The sequence below is a fragment of the Corvus brachyrhynchos genome, unplaced genomic scaffold (genome assembly GCF_000691975.1).
Source record: "Corvus brachyrhynchos isolate BGI_N302 unplaced genomic scaffold, ASM69197v1 scaffold209, whole genome shotgun sequence".
In the NCBI taxonomy this organism is placed as follows: Eukaryota; Metazoa; Chordata; class Aves; order Passeriformes; family Corvidae; genus Corvus; species Corvus brachyrhynchos.
Genome location: NW_008246056.1, coordinates 1,121,135 through 1,141,200, shown reverse-complemented (window position 1 = coordinate 1,141,200; position 20,066 = coordinate 1,121,135). Strand labels below are relative to the sequence as shown.

The window sequence follows — 20,066 nt, the reverse complement described above, 5'->3', positions numbered from 1 at the left end:
GCAGGAATGAGTGTCACTCATAGCTCCAGGATGAGCCTGCAGCCAGCGGGAGAGAGACTGCAATATAAGAAGTCAGGGAAGCTGCAGGGGAAAGCAAAGGGTCAAGAAACAAAGGAGAGAGACAACTTCCTAGTGCCAGATTTCCAGTCACATACAACCTTTTTGATGTCATGTGCATAATGTCATATATATATAACCAGTGGCCAGGCAACATGGTTTAAACAATTCACATTGCATAGACAATATTGTGCAGCCTACCCAGTGGTCTCCCCAGGGCAAGTTGTTGCCTTTCAGGTGCTAAGACCTCCAAAACAACAGCTCAGAGGTGTTACACTCATGCAAATATTAAATGTTATTTTTCCTCCAGTCTGAATAACAGAAGAACAAACACCAGCAAAAGTGCTTTACTGAATCCCTTTATTGACTTCTGTGCATATATTATAAAGATGGGGTACATTACCAACAGCAGCAACAGCTAAAGTACAGATAAGTTTGGATACAAGGAATATTTTAGAAATATTTGCTGTACAGACTCCTCCTACTCAGAGTCTGCAAATCCTCTGCAGCCTGCCTCAAAGAAGGTATAATGGATAAGATCCAAAAATAATATAAAAACAGACAATAAGCTCATCGTTACAAACAAATGCATTTGGACTTCAAGTGTGGGACGTGGGACCAAAAAAACCCAAACAAATACAAAAATTAATTACTGCCCCAAGACAGAAACAATATATTGTGAGATGCTCTTCTGGACAAGTGGAACAGAATAATGTAATTCAAGCCAATGAGGAGATGAAACTGAGACTTCTCTACTAGCAACATTTAGTTTCTTGAACCTCCAATATCCCTTTCATACAAATCCAATTAACAGCTGTCAGAAGAAAAATAATCAAGTCCAAGCCTAGGCTTTATAAAAAAGCTCAGTGCAACCTTTCACATTCCCTCTTTTGTCCATGAGTTTTTGCACTTGAATATAATGCAATCTAAAAGATTATCTGTATTGCAAATCAGTGCAGAATCAAGTCAGATGTGAATTAAAAGTATGTCCCCACCTGGTCATTTTTGTTGTCTAAACAAGGCCCAAATCCACCTTTTGATGCAGGAGCTTGAGCCCATGTCTTGATACATGCACTGATATAGTTGGATGGTTGCTGGTATTACAGGATTAAGAAAATTCCAAATAAAATTAATATATGTCTTGTCCAGGTATGGAGAGGTTAGAGGTTTAACAGAGATCTGGGGTGACATAACTGAAGAGTGATCAGACTTGATGGCATGTCTTCGTTTTGTCTCTTCAGCCAAAATAATGTAAAATAAAACAAGCACTATGTCCCGTTTTGTTGAAGAAGCAGAACTTTCCTGTGCTGACTTATCTGGAAATAAAAGAGACAAAAGCTGCGACAATTAGAGTATCTCACTGAAGCTCAACCTGCTGTGAGTGTTATCCTGGCTGCCTAAAAATCCCAGCCTGAACAACACAGCCTTCGGTTTGGCAGCTTCCTTGCACCTCCTGTGCTAAATGCCAAGGAATTGTATGGAAATCCAGCAGGGCTGGGAAGGGCTTACCGTGTGTGTCAGCAGGGTTCCTCAGCGGCTGTAACATTTCACCACCAGCAGGATGACCGTGAGGAGCAGAACCACTGCCGAGAAGAGCAGGGCGAAGACAACGTAGCACCAGGGCGAGTTCTCCAAGCAGGTCACTGCCAAAGGGACAAGGAACAGGAGTGTCACCGCGGGCAGAAGCAAGGCAGCTTTTGTTCTGAGTTATGGGAGTGTGAAAAATCATTGTCCCTAGCTAGGCCTGCAGATACAGCCTGCTACAGATACAGCACCTGTGTATCTGTACGGGTTTATACGTATACAAACCTGTGTGTGACTATGTGTGCGCATAAAAACACACTTTCAGGGTCAGAAGAAACCTTCTCCTGGCCAGTCCTAGATTCTATCGTCGCAGCTGTTGAGAAGATACCTAAAAATACAATCTCTTACTTTCGGTGGCAGAGGACAGCTTTGCCAGCACTGCTGTGCCAGCATTTTGCCATGGGCACACACAGCACTGCCAGTGCTTCCTGCTCTGGAATATACCCTGCCTTCTCCTTGGAAAATGGTTTGCAGTGGTTGTGCTGTCCTGTGCTAATTGTCTGAGGTTACACAACTGAAGACCTACAAGGCAAGCTTGAAGGTCCCATCCAGGCTTTAAAAAAAGATTTTATAGGTAATTTGAAATTGTAGAGACTCTTTCCAGATTACCATAATTTTTAAGCACAACACAGACACACTTGTTTAATTGGTCTTTAAATCCTTGCCTCCATCATTTTCTGCTCCAACTCTAATCCTGACTAGGATCACTGTGTTCATTTGATCCCCATTCCATAATACTTTCCATTTAAACTGCTCCCCAATTTAAACAAGAATCAGAACAAACATTCAGCTTCTGTGGTTTCAAAGAGGTTCCAGCAAAGAATGTGAAGGGGCAGAGGTCTCCTAGTAGCATTTATCCATATGTAGAGCATATATGGATTTTGATATTCCTTGAATAAAATTCTAAAAACCTGGACAGTGTAGCCAGAGTCAGAGAAAGGAAGGAGGCAAGTGAGGACTGGGATGTAAAAGGAGCCAAAAACCAGACAGGTCGATGACCCTGTATCAAAACTGCATTACTGACAACACTTTCCATGCTGCAGTCCAAGCCTGGATTCATTGGGATGAAATCAGAGGGCATTTCAATGAAGCCAGTAAATTAGTTTTGTCTTTGTAACAGGGTCTCCACCTGGCTCGCTCCCTTATCTGCCTGACTGCCACTTTTATTCAGAAAAACTATCTGAAGTTTTCAGTTTCTTTTTCCTTGTTGTGAGGCCAAATTAAACCCCAATGGAAATGTTTGTTTGCATGAGCATTTCCTATAGCTAACATTTGTTTCCATATAGATCTTAATTGCTCTTATGCATCACATGAGTGCAATATTCTCTTCTTCATTTTCACTCATACACAAGAGTCAGAACTCATATCCAATATATTATTTCACTTTGCAGAACAAAGTTTTCTTCCAGGGCTGGTTACACGGTTTGAGACAGTTTAAAGTATCTTAAAATTTTAACTTAAGAAAAGATAGACAAAATTTTTCTGGAATTGTCAAAAAGCTGTTCAAAATTTTTGTTTTCTGGCTATTACTTTCCAAAAGTAACTCCATTTTCTTTAAATAGTATTGCTGGCCTGTTCATTCACCCAAAATTCATTTGGAAGTGAAAAACAATACATGGAAATTGTTGCTAAAATGAACAGAAGAGTTTTCAAGTGCCTCCACTGCAAAATGAATTTTAAGCATGTTCTGAGCATCCCTCAGGAATGGGGAGCAGGGAAAAATGGATCAATATCCCCTGCAGCAAAGAGAGAAAGTAATGGTGTCCCATTCTCTGGAAAAATGTGATTTTTGGCTCTGAAATATAACGAGAAAATGTGACGTGTCCTGCAGTGTTGCAGTACCTGCATGTGTAATTTTGGGTGTGCTGTCAGGTCTGTCAGATCTCCATTTCACATTCACCTCAGCATATGTGACTGGATCGCCTGGAGGGACAAAAAGGGCTGAAATTACTAGAAGAGTTTGTGCAATAATTGTTCTGCTGCACAGTATTCCAAATAAATAAATAATATTAATTTATTAAATTTTAGAAAATTTTTTAAAATCCTTCTAGGTGACTCTCAGTTGCCATATACTGAACTCTATTATTAATTCTGGGTTTTTCTTGTCATTCCAGATCTTACACACACATTTATATATTCTGTCAATCTTTAAGCAGAAGTTAATCACTGGCAACTTCTTTTGGCTAAATTAATTTTTTTACTCTATTTACTCCTTAATAAACCACAATTATGGCTGTGACACTCATGGTCACAACCATTACAAAATGTACTTCATCCTGTGTTACAAGATTTTTGCGACCAACAGAGAGCATAAAAAGCGTCGTCAGGGTGGGCCTCCCCGAAGGTGAGGGATTGGCTGGAAAAATGCACTTTCCCTGCCTTGCCAGCCTCACTAATGAAGAGTTCCAGTCTGCTGGGCTGTCAGAAGTGCTTGATCATGGAAACAGGACAGGGAAAGGAATTTGCAACAGGATTTTGAGCAGCAACCCAGAAAGTGGGTGGTTTGGTGAGAGCAGCGCTCTGCTTATCTTTGGAGGCTTGTCTGTCATTATGCATGGATGCTTCCACTGGTCACGTCAGTAACAGCAGAGATCTCTTTCACTGCAAAACCAGCCCATTCTTTGGCTCTCAGTGGCCAGTGCTGGGTGCAAAGCCCAAGGAAAGCAAAGACAATGTTTAGGTACCTGACTCCTATGATGTAGTTGAGCTGCATCCCATAGGAAGTGCTTTTAAATTCATATACATAAAGGTATGCCCAGAGGACATCTCACTGCCCAGGGGATTTCCACAGGGCCACTGGCCCAAACCAGCAATATTTTACACTCAGAAAAGCTCAGGGAAGAGGTACCAGTAGAAAAATGACTGCAGGTGTAATGGGGCAGTGGACTGCCCCGTGACACAGCTTATCATTCGTTTTGTGATGTTAAATCCAGAGATGAACTCTCAGAGCAGGAGGGAGAGAGAAAGAGCTGAGAGACAGGACATGTGTCACTGACCCCTGCAGTTTTTGGTAGGTGTGGCAGCAGAAGGAAGGAAGGAAGGAGCTATATTTTTATATCAACTGCAACACACCGCCTTCAGGGTTGCCTGCTTTGCATGTTTTGCCGCATTCCCCACAAGCTTCTTTCAAAAAATTTGCTCACTGATAGTGTATGAAATCAGATTTTTTTTGCCTGAAGAAAATCAACCTCCTAAAGGTGCCAGAGCTGCTGAGATCTACCTTAGATTTACCAAAAATGTCGAATCCAACCCATATTCAGATCTAAGCATCTTTCTCAGGCAGCAGCCAAGAGGTCAGAACAATTTAACAGCACCTGGCAGAAGATGAGGGCTCAGTTTCCTGCACTTGTGCTCTCAAGTATGAAAGCAATGCAACAAACAAGGAAATCGAAGATGAAGATTGTAAGAATGTATAGATATGATTATATGTCTATGAGAACATGAACAAATATTTGTTATCTGGATAGGTGATTTTTTTTCTGCTGTATCTCACTAGGACACACTGGTGCTATTAATAAGTGCCAAATTCAAGATTGATTTAAAGTATTTCTTCGTGTAAGATATCACTACCAGCCTGTGGAAGTCCTTGTATTAGGATGCTATTTAAGTAAATCATTTACTGGGACACCAACACACCTTGGGGTACAAGATTCACAGAAGTGACAAGAATATAGATATTGCAGTTGAAAATATTTTTTTTCAAAAAGATTATGACAGGTTAAACACCATGCTGTAATACTCTAAAACATAAGAAAAGCATTTTGTGTGAAATTTGGTTACTTATTTAGCCTCGTAATTGGCCATTAAATTTTTTTAGCTTCTGAATTTCCAAGCACCTTATACTGGCAAATTTCAGAACTATGATCTTGGGTTAGGGGACTCTCAGAATAATTTATACAGCAATTTCTAAGCATGATTCACTGAAGTGAATTAAAAGCTGTGTGAAAGCACTTAAACCTGTAAGATATAACTGGAAATTTAAGGGACAGGTGAGGAAAAGGATAAAAATCAATGGAACAGACTTATGCTCTCAAAGTTTGAGACATTTTCACAGTGAGTTGTACTGGGCATGAGGGTGCATCTCCAACAAATCCTTAGGGGATAGTTTTACACTGGAGTTCCAAGGATTGTCCTGGCAGTGCAGCTCTTCTGCAGAGAACTGATCACATAATTTAAGGGGCAAGCTGAGTTAACAATGAAAGACAAAGATTTCATACCTGTACAGGTGCTTTTCGTACTCTATTCCAAGGAGTGAATATACAAACTTAGTTTTTAAGAATAACTATTGCTTTGCTGGCATACTCAGGGCATATTTTTCTTTCCTATTGTAACCTCTGAATATTATAATTTAAAATAAATGTTCCAAGCTAAATCATCTTACAGCTAGCCAAGATCTGTTTTTTGATCAGAATTGAAAAAGTAAAACTTGATTCTTTTGGTTTAAAAACATAAATTTCCTACCTATAGCCATTAATCGCTACATTTTGCACTTTATTTTTTGAAAATAAATTTTTTAAGCAATGAAGTTTTATAGTTGAAGGCATCAGTAGGTCATACACAAATTGTAGGACTAACAGTTTTCAAAATTATAGAAACTTCTGTTAAATCTTGACTTGTATTTTTCTCAAGCTAGAACTTTTAGAAGAGAAAGAAAGAGGGACAGAGACAGAGAGAGAGAAAGGGAGAAAGAAAAAAGAAAGAGAAGGAAAAACGAAAATGGAAACAGACCTATCACTTTAGAATTTAAAAATATTCCTGTTGTCTGAGAAAGTGAATCAAATTAAAATACAAAATATAAGTGGACTGCAGGAGAGAAAAGTCCATTCAGTGAACTTTAACTGTCAATGAGATTCCAATAATGTGTATAAAGATCTTCAATGTCTGAACATCAATGTGGTTCAGAAACTGCCTGTTTCAGCCATCTTACTGAAAGCCAGAATGGGGTTTTAAAGGTCAATCTTCACTTTTGCTAGAATTCAGTATTCATTCCGTCAATAAACATGAATTTGCCAAGCCAATACATATCTATAATAAACAGAGGTGGGTATTCATAGATATAAAAGGCTTTCAACATGACTTCAGCTGCTTGCAAATGATCTAAGAAAGAGTGAAAGTTTTAAGAGTGTGTCAATGAGCAAAGGAAAATAGGTAATATTAAGATGACCGCTTTTCTTACCTGTATCTGAAGCTTCTGAAATAAAATTCACTCTTTCTTTTTTTTTTTGTGTGATACCTCGGCGTAGAGCACCTCACTGGCCATTTTGAAAAGTTGCTTTCAGCTCTCAGATCTGCCATCAAAATGGACTCACTGAAGAAAACACAGCCCCTATTTTGGACCTCCCCCCATCACACCACATGAGGTCAAAAGAAGTGTTTAGATGACTGCAAAATGAAAGGAAACTAGAAACCTTTTTTTTCAAATGTAAATTCTCACCCTGTAGCTTTTGATAAACAATCCTTAATTCTTAGTGCCTTCTCTTGGTGTATGTTCTATTAAAAATGGAGATTTTGATCAGTTTTCTCATAAACTGTGACCTCCAGCCCACACAATTTTCATTTAGAACCTGAGCTGGCACCACACTTTGTCCATATTCTCCACAAACCAACTGCACATTAAAATGTATTTCAACAGAAAACTCAGTTCATGATTATTAGACTGCTCATTTTGTGATTATTAGATTGCTTTGGTTTGTGATTATCAGATCACTTCCCCCAAACTTCAATAGTTCAGAGTTGAAACCAGAAAGCAACGAAATAGAGAGGAACAGAAGAATATCTGATATTGCTGAAAAAACTAATTTAAATACTTTTGAAACAAATTTTTCTGCTTTTTAAAAAAAATTACTTCACACAGAATAAAACTAATTTTAAAAGTTGGGTTAAAAAATGTTACTATAAGGCCCATTTTTTTTTTTTTTTTAAATTTTCCTTTCCATAGAAATTTCTAAATTTTGGGGTTTTTTTTCTAAATTTTTGGGGTTTCTGGTGACGTAGAATGATACTAAAGCTTTGAATTTTTTTCACAGAGGAACTTCTGCTCTTCAACCAGCTCTACACCACATGCTAATCCTCATATCCCTGGGGCACTATTGAGCTCAGAATTAAACCAGGGCTGAGTTTGACCTGTGATTCCTCTGCACGTTGATAATCAAATTTTCTCATTAAAGGCAGAAAATGTGGTTCTTTGGAGTTATCATGATGGTAAGTCAAGGAATGCAGTATTTTGTGCTCTTGGGACCAGCCATAGAAGAAAGATGAACACTTTGGCATTTTCAACTGAAAATTGAGATGTTTTGAGGCTGGGCCTTCACAATCCTGGTAACTAAAAGGCTCTGTATTAGACCCAGAATGGTTTGGGTTGGAAGGGACCATAAAGATCGTCCAGTTCCCACCCCGTGCCATGGGCAGGGACAGATTCCATCAGACCAAGCGACTCCAAACACCCTCCAGCCTGGCCTTGGACACTTCCAGGGATGGGGCAGCCACAGCTTCTCTGGGCAACCTGTGCCAGGGCCTCACCACCCTCCCAGGGAACAATTTCTTCCTCATATCCAATCTAAACCTGCTCTCTGTCAGTGTGAAGCCATTCCCCTTGTCCTGTCACTCCAGGCCCTTGCCAAGAGTCTCTCTCCATCTTTCCTGTGGGCTCCCTTCAGGCACTGCAAGGCCACAGTGAGGTCACCCCAAAGCCTTCTCTTCTCCAGGCTGAACAATCCCAGTTCCCTCAGCCTTTCCTCCCAGCAGAGCTGCTCCATCCCTCTGCTCCCCTTGGTGTCCCTGCTCTGGACTGGCTCCAGCAGCTCCCTGTCCTTCCTGTGCTGGGCCCAGGGCTGGATGCAGCCCTGCAGGGGGGTCTCAGTAGAGCAGGGCAGAACCACAATGTCCTTTTCTTTCATGGAAAGGACAGCAGAGACAAAGTGATACTCTCCCTCTCTGGAAGAATGTGCTTTTTGGCTGCTGAAATGTAATGAGAAAATGTGAAGTGTCCCACAGTGCTGCAGTATCTGACTGACCTTTCAGGAGGAGGTGGGAGGACTGTGGAGGTACCAGCTGGAAAGCAGAATTTGTGAACACCTGAGATTCAAGCACCTAAGTGGGTGAGCAGAAGGTCACAAGGTTAAAGCATTTCTGTGCAAAGCAGCATAGAATCAATCCCAGAATGGTTTGGGTTGGAAGAGACCTTAAAGACCATCTAATTCCAGCCCACTTCCAGCTCCAGCATCCTTCCCCTTCTAATCCCAGCATCCTCCCCTTCCCTTAGCATGCAGGTGATGGTTCGATGGAAAAAGACATTTCTTGCTTGAGTTTGCAGCCAACTTGTACTGAGGAAGATTCTTTACTTTAACAAAACAGTCTGAGGAAGGGATTTGTATTAGTGCTTAGGCACTAAACGGTGTTCTCAGTGCCAGTGATGCAAAGCCAGACTAAATTTATTTATTGCAGCATCCAAAGCTTTTGGAAACACATGGGGAAAGGAGGAAAGAACCTCTGGAGGCTTGCTGTATTCCATCCTGTATATTAATAATTGCACAGAATTGGAAAAATTATTTTGTCAGTGGAATTGAGGAGAGCATATAAAGTTGTACCTATCATTAGAAGGATATTTCAAGAATTTGGAAGAAGTTTTTCCCTCCTACATTAATCCTTTGCATGTGAATAACATGAAATAGTCACTAGATGTCTCTACTTCACCATTAAATACATCAGAATTTCTCTTCCATTTAAACAGATGAAAATTTGAAGTGCTTATGTAGCCTTTTTCTTCAAAAGTATGAGTTGTATAACACTGACCTGTTTGATTCTTTCAGTTCTGCAGATAAACCTGCTCTGTCCCAGCACCTAAAGCTCTGCTACAGCTCCCAGTTAAAGGAAATCCTCTGGCTTAGGCTAAAAAAACCCAACATTTTCCCTCCCTGAAATAGATAATAGCAGGTTGTTATTCCTGCACTGGGCAGAGTAGGAAGGGGAAAACCTTTCTTTACTTCATGGTTTTGAACTCTCCACTATGAAGAATAAAAATACAAGCACATTTATGTCTATAAATCTCCACGGATATAGGCCACTGTTTCACTTTAAGTTTTCTGCTTTTGAGCATAAACTGACAAGCTGACTAAAGCTGAACAAGCAGAATAAAAGCCACCGAGAATAATATCTAAAAAGTATTTTCTTTTTTTCCCCCTTTTTTTTTTCCTATTAAGCAATCTCTGTGAGGTGACAGATGCAAGCTTAGTATCCCTGGGTAAGAAATCCTGTATTTTCAGGCGGGTGGAGGCCTTCCTATCTGATAATTAACCACCTTTTCCCTTATATGTTTTCCTAGAAGAGGTATAGAAAAATACTGCAAATTCAAGAGTACTGGATGCTGTACATTCAAGATTTCCTCTGATACCCTTATTTCAACTATTTGAAGATTTTCCTGAGTCTGAGCAGATCAATCTATAGTGTATATCATAAACAGCAATAATAACAAGGTGGGATGCTGGGTTGAAATTAATAATCATCTGTGTCTGCCAAAAAGTAATGCAGTATTTTATGCACAGTGTTCAAAAAACGTTGATTTAAAAATTTTTATGATGCATTAAGATAAAATCAGAATGGCTGTGAAGCAGAAGTACTAGAAGCAGTGGTACTTCAGACATATTTCCTGTGAAAATAGGTTAATGAAATTTTGGGTGGACAAACTGGAAGTTCTAATACTGCAGGAAACATCATATTCTTGCAGGAAACATCATAGCACTTTGTTCTTTTTTTTTTTCCTTACTCCTATTCTTAATCCATGCTGTCCTAGTTTGAATATGGATTTTAAAAAGTAAACTACTGAATTCTGGTCTGTCCCTTGCACAGCTGACCTAAACTGTCATTTACAAGTTTATTTTTGATTGCATAATTGCATAATTCTGACCTAATATTATTTGCATATTAAGGAATGGAAAGATATATAAATTGTAATTCTACAAGGAATAAAGTCCCCTATTTTTTTTCAGGAGTTTTTCAGTCAATTAAAGCCTGACTGGCTCCGATAGCTCACAGGAGAGCACTCAGATAAGGGTCAGGGGTGTTCCATTAATGGCAGGAAACACTGGAGGTGAACCTGCTGAGAAAGTCCTGAATGTCTGATGCACTGATGCCAGCTTCACCCCCAGGAATTTCCACAGTCAATTGCACTCAGGTTATCCCTGCTTTCCACTGGTGCAGCTGAAATCAGAGCTCATGCTCTGCATTTCAAGAGCTGTGCAGGTGGTTTATGACGTACGTAAATAATTGATTTTGATGCAAACAGAATGCTAAGAGGAATGCAGTGAGTCTCAAAGACTTGCAGCGTGGAAACTCGCTCCCTGAGTTCCTGGGAAGAGGCTCTTTGAGAGAGGAGGAGGTGTAAGGCAGTTTGGGGCTTTTAGCTGTTGCACCTTGGATGTTCCCTCTGGGATTCTGAGACAAAAAGACAGTCAAGAACTGTCTTGAGTAAACTGCACTTAAGTATAACTACAGATCTTGGTTTGTGTTGGTCTGGGCCAAACTGAGCTATTTTCTGTTACCTTCCCCATGCTGGCATTTTTCAGGGATCATTTTTATTGTTACAAGAGAGGTTTCACTTGAGCTCAGCAGTTTTCAGGCAGCACAAGCAGCTGTTTGGCCATGAGTGATATTTGCACACACTCTCCTTCTGCTTGAAATTGCTGCTCAGGATCAGGTGCTGAGGACACAGAATGCCGTGCACAGAAAGCTACAAGGGGAGGGAGTTATGCAAGAGTGACTGATACAGCAGCAGTGACACACTGGCACAAGCCTGCTTTAAATAAACAACCATTGCAATAACCAAACATTCCTAAAGGGAGATGGGAAGTCATGTGTGATTCCCTGAAGTCCAGCAGAATTGTCATTTTTCTTGTAAGTTGCGTAAGAACTCAAACAGACCCCTTCGTTCTTGCAAATACCCCATTGCAGCTATTTTCCAGCCATGCAAGGTAAACCTAAAAAATAGAACTCACTCCTGAGAGATATCAATCTCAAAGCCCACAGTCATTCAAATTACGTCTTCAGTTGCCAGTTATTTCTATTCACAGGTCGCTGGATGCAGGAACCCAGAGTGCTGAGAATATTTCTCTGCCTGTTTTTAAGGGTTCTTACCCCCCTGAACAACACTGTTTTAGCTTCAAACCTTGGAAAAAATTACCAACAGTCCGACAAGAACTAGAGAATACAGTGGTGTGAATTAGGTGATAGACTACTATGTAAGATTGTCACAGGGTGAAAAATTTAGAGGTTTTGGGCTTCTCTTTGTAGTACATAGATAAGAGTAAAAAATATCAAAATGGAGGATTGTTGTTCTCTAAACCTTCTTCTCCTTCTTCTACTACTCCATGTTCTGCAGTAAAAGTAGTTTGGAATGACTGGATAGAAAATTCCGCAGTTCCTAGTCGTGTGACTGAATAATTGGTAGGAAAGTGAAAATAATGTACGTTTTTAGTAACTATTGGTTAAAATACCTTTAAAAGGCTGTATAATCTTGATAATTAGCTCTCACTCCTACTTTTCTTCCTTCTATGCTGTACCTGGGTCACACTAGTGGCTCTGTTCCTCTGATAAGACTTAATAAACAACTATCTGGAAGCATTGAAACTCAAGGAAAAGTCTCAGTTTATCTTTGAAACTCCTTGCAAGGACTTTCAGCAAATTCTCTCCCATCAGGAGGGACTTGATTTATGGCATGGTTCAGTGTCAGCTGGACATAATCCTGTTCCTGCTGGCACAAACTGAAAACTCTCTAAAAGTTTGGTTCTAGGGATCTACTGTGTCCAGAGGTTTTAGGGTGCAGAAACTGCAGTGAATGCTGCCCACAACCTCTGAGGTTTTGATGCTCTCAAACCCAGAAGGGTGAACCTCACAACCCTCCTGACCAGGTAGGTCTCCAGGACTCCCAGCCCCTCATTCACGGAGGGGAAGGGGAGGTGGTGAGGTAGAAGCTGTCTCATGGGTATCACCTCAGCAGCCGGGCTGCCCCATGGCAGAACACACTGATGGTGGCTGCTGGGGCAGGGCTCTGACATAAGCAGCAGCTTTTTTCCCCCCTGTGTCAGGGCTATTTGCACCAACACATTCCTTCCTTCCCCTGTTAACCCCAACACCCCTGAGGATTCCTGGAGGATCCGCTGGCAATCCCCCAGGGTGTGGGGGGGTCATATAACAGTGCAGGAACAAATACAGTGAGAACTGTGCCTGGGGTCTCACATTCCAACTTCCTATCCCCTTTGTAGGGATTCCTCCTGCAACAAAGAGAGCACCAACTGGAAATAAATGGCAAGTTAAAGAACTTGTGCTGACTGTGACACAGAAGGTGCTGCAAATGGAAAGTCTGAGTAGAGAGAAGAGGTGGGTATTTATCAAGACTAGAGACACTTTTATCTCCGCTCTCAAGGCTTCCCCTCTGACTTTGTACCAATGGATGTGCCATCCAGCCTTGATACAGCTGGAAGACCATGGATGAGACAGGCAGGGCTCACCTCAGCCCTGGCAAGGAGATAAGAGAAGCTGCCCATGTGTAGAAGTTACCTCCACTTCCTGCAGCAACCGTTTTCATATTACTCAGAGGCTTAAAGGTTGCTGAAAGCACAGTACCATTTGCTGGTGGCTCAAATCAGGCCATCCAAGAGCTTCCTCACACTCTATTTGCATTCTTTTTCTTAACATCATCCATGAATAAGAGGTGTCTGCAGAATGGGGACCTATTTCCCAGGAAGAGAGCTTTACAAGGAGGTACTTAGGAAATGAGCCTGTGTGCAGCTCTGGGGATCTGCACAGGACATGGACCTGTGGGGGTGGGTCTGGAGGAGGTCACAGAGATGCTCTGAGGACTGGAGCATCTCTTCTACAAGGACAGGCTGAGACAACTGGGGCTGTTCAGCCTGGAAAAGAGAAGGTGTGGAGACCTCAGAGCTGGACACCTTCCAGTGCCTGAAGGAGGCCTACAAGAAAGCTGGAGAGGGAAAGTTAGTGACAGGACAAGGGGAATGGCTTTTAACTGAAGGAGGGTAGATTTAGGTTGAATATTAGGAAGAAATTCTTCCCTGTGAGGGGGGGGAGGCCCTGGCACAGGTTGCCCAGAGAAGCTGTGGCTGCCCCATCCCTGGCAGTGTCCAAGGCCAGGTTGGGTGGGGCTTGGAACAGCCTGGGACAGTGGAAGGTGCCCCTGCCCATGGCAGGGGGGGGGGAACAAGATGAGCTTTAAGGTCCCTTCCAACCCAAACCATTCCATGATTCTACAACATAACACATTGCTCCAGGCTGCTCTGCAGAAGGCAAAATTAAGATGGAAGTTGCAGAAGAAATCCAAAGGCAGAGTACAGGGTGGAAAAAGAGGGTGCCAGCTTTGTGACTACAGTGATATCAGATAAGAGTGTTTTTGAACTTGTGAACATCCGTAGCCTGATAAGAGCTTCCCTGGGAACTAGAAAAGTGAAAGGTTTGCAAAATTTAGTTCCTTTTATTTTTGTTCTGACTATATGAGAGTATCTACATTCTATTAAAGCGCCTTTAGTGTCCTTTGATCTGTAGCATAAAACCTCAAGGCAGCTTCCTGCTTCTTTACATGGTGCCAAAGCCATGTACAGGAATTTTGATCTCCATTTACGTGAAACATGTTTGGAAGTGGAATTTTGAGAAGTGGGGTGTTATTACATGTTGTACTGTAAGGATGTTCATGAAAGTAAATGTTATTACATTCCAGAGTTAAACAGGTTGATTTCCCCAACACATTTGAGTGATAATGAACCACTGAGACCTGCTAAAACCATGGCTGCTTTTACCCATGTAAAGAGATTTCTCAGACATAGAGCCCAAACATTGCAAAAAGTCTTCACCAGCTGTGTGACCAGAAACTCTGAGTTCTTGTGGTTCAGGATTTTCATAGCATTTTTATATTTTATGGGGAACACCACTGACCTAACAGAATATTATAGCATTTAGGAATTGGATGCTTCCTAGGTAGGAGAACAAAATAGGATGTCAAAAGGAACAATGCATTTATACATTGTGCTAACACTGCCAATTTAGGATCATCTGCAGACTTCCTTAGGATCCCTTCCAGTCCTGAGCCCAAGTTGTTTACGAAGAAGTTGAAGAGAACAGGGCCAAGGATGGAGCCCTGTGGAACCCCACTAGTGACAGGTTGCCAGCCTGATAGAAATTACAGTTCTCTCTTTTTGCTTCCTTTCAACACCTGCCTTTTTGTAGGCTGGCTTCTTGCTATTCCTGCCTGGTTGCTTATCTGTACTGTTATTCTCTGGCTCTATCATCTCAGTAAAAGCAATATGAATATCCTTCTGAAATAAAGGAAAAATCCCAATGTTTTTGCCTTGGACCCACAACACCACGTTGCCAAGAAAGGATTTGCATTTCTCAGAATTGCTCTCTGTTTATTCAGTTAAAGCATGTACTGCACTTCACAAAAGAAAAGGAAGTGATACAGAATTTTATATATATGTGTGAACGGCTTTGAAATTTTCTTTCTGGTGAAATAAAATCTGGTGTGTGAAGTGTGTTTGAGTAACAAGAAGCAGGATGGAAAATGAAGCCAGTTCTCTGAATGTGCAAAACTAAGAGGAACAAGGTTTGTGCTCTCTAAATCACTGCACACCAGCTGCAGGTACACACCTCAGAAAATTCCAGGGGAACATTATGTTTAAATGTAAGCATGCCTATGTTTTCCTGGATTACTCCCCTTTGGGATCTTCATCCTTCTGTTGAGACAGTGCTCTGCATTGTCAAGGCTTGGGACTGTCCCTGACCTCCATCCTTGCACCTTGCAAATTCTGCTGGCAACCTGTGAGCAGCCTTGAGCTTAGCTTGGAGGGAGAAGAGAGGGGTGTTACTCTTGCCAGACTAAAAGAGTGGTTTTCCTTTTCCCAGGCTGGGCTTTCTGCTATCTTTATGTGTCATTACGTGACAATATTTTCACTTCTACCCCAAACTTGCAAAAACTAATTTGAGAATGTAAAGGGGATTTAGTGCAACAGCTTATTTACCAGGTGCCTGACTTTTTAAAACTGGTTTGTTCCTATTCAGGAGGATAATCCACTTAGGAGTCAATTTCTGTCAGTATTCTCATGGGTGGTCTCTTGCTAATATTTTTAAGAGCTTCTTGAGATAACCACAGGATCCACTGCCTTTGTTTTACTAGAACTTCACACAGCTTAGCAAAGATATATAAGAAAAAAAAGAAAATTGTAAAGTAATATAGGCTGGTAAGATGGTTGTGATGGATTGACCTTAGCTGGCAGCCAGACACCCTCAGTAGGACAGGGGAGAAGATAAGAGGGAAAAGGTAATGGGTCATGATAAAAGCAGATAAATCACATATCAGTTACCATCATGCACAAAACAGACTTGACTTAGGGAAACTGAATTACTTTTGCAAATTAAAATAGATTTGGATAGTGAGAAATGAAGACAAAAAGATCCAAGCAACACCTTGCTCCTGCTCCTTCTTCCCTCAATTTCACTCCTTTATTCCTAGCTTCAGTCCTCTCCTCACCCACCACCCCAGAGGCACAGGGGGATGGGGGTAATGGGGTCAGCCCATAACAGCTCCTCTCTGTGTCTCTTTCACCCCACACTGTTCTCCTGCTCCAGGGCTGATCCTCCATGGACTGCACTCCCATTAATCACCACTAGACACTCTGCAGGCACATTAAAGGTGAAGCCAGGATGTAATCCTGACCCCAAAAAAATCCTGGTGGAACCTTGCTGAATCTGACAGCAGGCAGAAATCATTAGAACCATTTTAGAATGAAGAAAAAAAAGCCAGCTACTAAACCCTCAATTTCCAGAAAGAAATATTCCAGATAAGCACTTAAAAGATCACCAAGGGCTTGCTAGACTGCCCACTTATGTGGAAAAGACCTTGCTTGTGAATTTCCAAGTAAACAAATCTTTGCTGTTACAAAAAGCCCAGGCTTGTCCTGTTGGAGTGCAACAGAAATACTGCAAACTGTAAGGTTTCAACAGAGCTGCTTCCGTAGTTCCAGGCCACACAAGTCTCCATTTAAATAACGGCATTTAGCTGCTCAAATGTGCCAACAGTTCCTCAAGTGGACAGGAACAAAGCAGAACTAAGGATCAATACATGTATTCAAATGTCCTTTCCAGCTGTTTAAGGAGACATATGCACACCATCCTCTTTTCATAAAGTAAGAAGCAATTTTCAGGATTTGAAAAAAAACCCAGAAGTTGAGACAGCTGATTTTAATGTAAGATAAATGAAAATAAGTCCATCAATCCAGTAAAAGAGGCCTGAGGGGCTCAAATCAGTTCTCCCTGTGGGAAGGAGTGTGTGTGTGTTGAAAGAGTGGTTTTGAGGACTGTGACGTTGCACAGGAGAAAGTGCAGTGTTAGCACTACCTGTTAGAAGGGTCTGGGGTTTGTCAGAGCAAGACAGAGGAAGAGAGAAGGGAGAGAAAAACAGTTCAGTTGTCTGTGTAATTTACACTGCTCAGTTTCTTTCCTAGTCCTGCTAGTGCATGGCTTCGGTTCAAAGCACAATGGCCATCTGCTGTCCCCTTCTTGTTCAGCACACTTAAAATCACACTTAGAACCCTTAGGATGGAAGGGTTCTTAGAGACCATCTCAGTTTTGGTTGGGGTTTTCTTTTAGGTTTTGGGGGGGGGTGGGTGTTTCGTGTGTGTGTGTGCAAGGGACAAAGCACAAAGATTTGTGCTGGAAGGCTTTCAAGCTTCTCTTGCTAAACACTATTTCTTTGAAATGTCCCAGGGAAGAGCTTCTCAGATCATAAAATCCCAGCCCTCAGAGAACTTAGACATCCAGTTTCCAGACAGTTAATTAGCTCTGATGCTCAGTTCATGAGCAATACTAGCTGCACGTTTATGTAAGAACAATTTTTAACAGAAGAAAAATCAAGAGCCAACGTCAATTACTCAGCATAGCAGGATAAACTGTGTGCAGTGTTATTGATGTAAATGGTGCAAGTTTGTCTATTATTACAATTTACCTGACAGGAGGGCCAGTGGAGGCTGTGGAGATGATTTAGGGCCTGGAGCATCCCTGACAGGGAAAGGCTGAGGGAGCTGGGGCTGTCCAGCCTGGAGAGGAGCCCCAGCTGAGAGGGGCCCTCAGCCCTGGGTGTCCCTGTGTGCAGGGAGGGCTCCGAGCAGGGCCCAGGCTCTGCTCTGGGGGGCCCAGCCATGGCACCAGAGGAACGGGCAGGGACTGATCCCAGGAAGTTCCACCTGGACAGGAGGCAGAACTTCTGTCCTGTGCAGTGACCGAGCCCTGAACAGAATGTCCAGGGAGGGTGTGGAGTCTCCTCACGGGAGATACTCCAGTCTGGACACAATCCTGTGCCCTGTACTCTGGGATGCTGGAGCAGGGAGGTGGGACAAGATGACCCTCTGTGGTCCCTTCCAGCCTGACCCATCCTGGGATTCTTTACTGAAACCTCTCAGTGATGATACACTTAGGATTGAAAAGGACTTCTTGTTCTTCTATACTGCTCTTATTTCTACTTCCTTGTCTTTCCACATTCAAGATCCACACAACACAGGGCACTCCTGTTAACACCCTGCCTCACACTTAACCCTCCTTATCCAGTTCCACTGCTGCAGTTCACTGGTAGCAAATGTTCCAGGCTGGACTAATTCCACTGTGTTAATTTCATCCAAGCAATATTTGGTCTTACTGCTCACTCTGATTCACTGTTTGTTGCTCAAGCTGGATTCTTGTACATCAAGCTTTTCTTTAATTTAACACCCCCTCTATGCAAACATCATAATTTAGGGGCTGTATCATCTGCATTGTTATACTAATCTGTCCTGAGGCCAATGTGATAAGAGTTTCTGAATCTTGAAATTTTCAAGAAAAATTCATTCATAGTTGCATTTCTGCCTCCTGGGGAAAAATATAAAGATGTCACATACTTGTAAAGAAATAAGGCCAGAGAGCACTGGAGTTTTGTGGAAGGGAGTGCTCATTGTAGTTTATTCCTGCCATTTCATATTAATTCAAATATCTTCTGGAAGAATTGTAAGGAGTGTGATCAAAGCCACCTTTTGTCCATTCAATCTACAGAACTTACAGATGGTCACACTTTTACAACAGCTTTGCTTCCAATTTCATAAGCAGAAAGAAAATCTTTATCCAAAGGCACTGTGGCGTTAAATAAATGCATTAATGGCCAAGGGATGCCTAACTCTACATGTGTGTGTATTTACAGAAAGAGCTCTGGAATACATGGAAAAAAGAGAACTGATGAATCTGGATTCAGGTTTGACAGTTTGTGAAGCAACATCCGGCAAATCCATGAGGTATCAGCAATCAGCCTGTTGTCATGGTTAACCCCATTAGCAGCTCAGCCCCGCAGAGCCACTCACTCCCTCACACCTGGGGGATGGGGAAGAGAACCAGAAGAGTAAGACTGAGAAAACTTGTGGGCTGAGATAACAACACTCTAATAGACAAAGCAAAAGCTGCACACACAAGAAAAGCCAAAATAAGGATTTAACTCACAGCTTCCCCTGGGCAGCAGGTGCTCAGCCATCTCCAGGAGAGCAGGGCTCCATCACATGTAACTGTGACCTGGGAAACACCAGCACTCCAAACATCCCCCCTTCCCTCTTCCCCCAGCTTTGTACACTGAGCGTGATGCCATATGGGAAATCCCTTTGGTCAATTGGGGTCAGCTGTCCCAGCTGTGTCCCCTCCCAATTCCTGTGCACCCTGCTGGCTGCTGGGATGAGGTGAGAAGCAGAAAAGATGCTGTGTAATCACTGCTCAACAATAGCTAAAACATCCCTGTTATCTACACTGTTTCCAGCACGAATCCATGGTAGCTCCTGTGAATGAAATGAGCTCTGTCCCAGCCCAAACCCACACACCTACAGAAAACGGTGTTGTGCTGAGGGATAGAAGTGCTGAGCAGTCTTCCAGCCCCTGCCCCTGGCCTGCTGATGGGCTTGGGCAAGTCCTTTTATTTTTACCCTTCCAACTGCATCCTGGAATTGGTGCCCTTCTTTGCTATGTGCTCACAGACCCATAGTTTAAAATGATACCCAAAACCCCAGACTTTTCAGACATGAGGGTAAGAGACAGCTCTACTAGAGAGCTCTACTAGACCTGAAGGAAGGCAGGCTATGTCTGTATGGCAGAATAGAGCACAACAGGGAAGGACTAAACAAATAGATAAATAAATTTCAGCCTGTGAGTTTAAATGTTTCAATGACATCTTTTTTCCTGCTGCAGTGTGGGATAACCACTCACAGACATTCATTTATGTCAATAGGTGTCTTTGTTTCAGCCCTAGCTCTGATCATGCCTTCTGGGTGCTGCTTTTGCACCTCATCATACAAACAGGCTCTGCTGTGACACAGCAGAGGCTTAGAATTGAAACCTAAGCTGGAGATTTACTCATGGAACTC

At 42.1% G+C, this 20,066-nt stretch overlaps 1 long non-coding RNA gene across 1 annotated transcript; it reads right to left on the bottom strand.

The window, feature by feature from the left end:
* Nucleotides 1-400: 400 nt before the first annotated feature.
* Nucleotides 401-6,989, bottom strand: LOC108449533. The gene is made up of 4 exons (XR_001865704.1): nt 6,818-6,989; nt 3,484-3,564; nt 1,567-1,700; nt 401-1,373 (listed from the first exon to the last, which is right to left on the bottom strand). It is a non-coding gene; the product is annotated as an uncharacterized LOC108449533 (long non-coding RNA).
* Between the last annotated feature and the right edge of the window lie 13,077 nt (nt 6,990-20,066).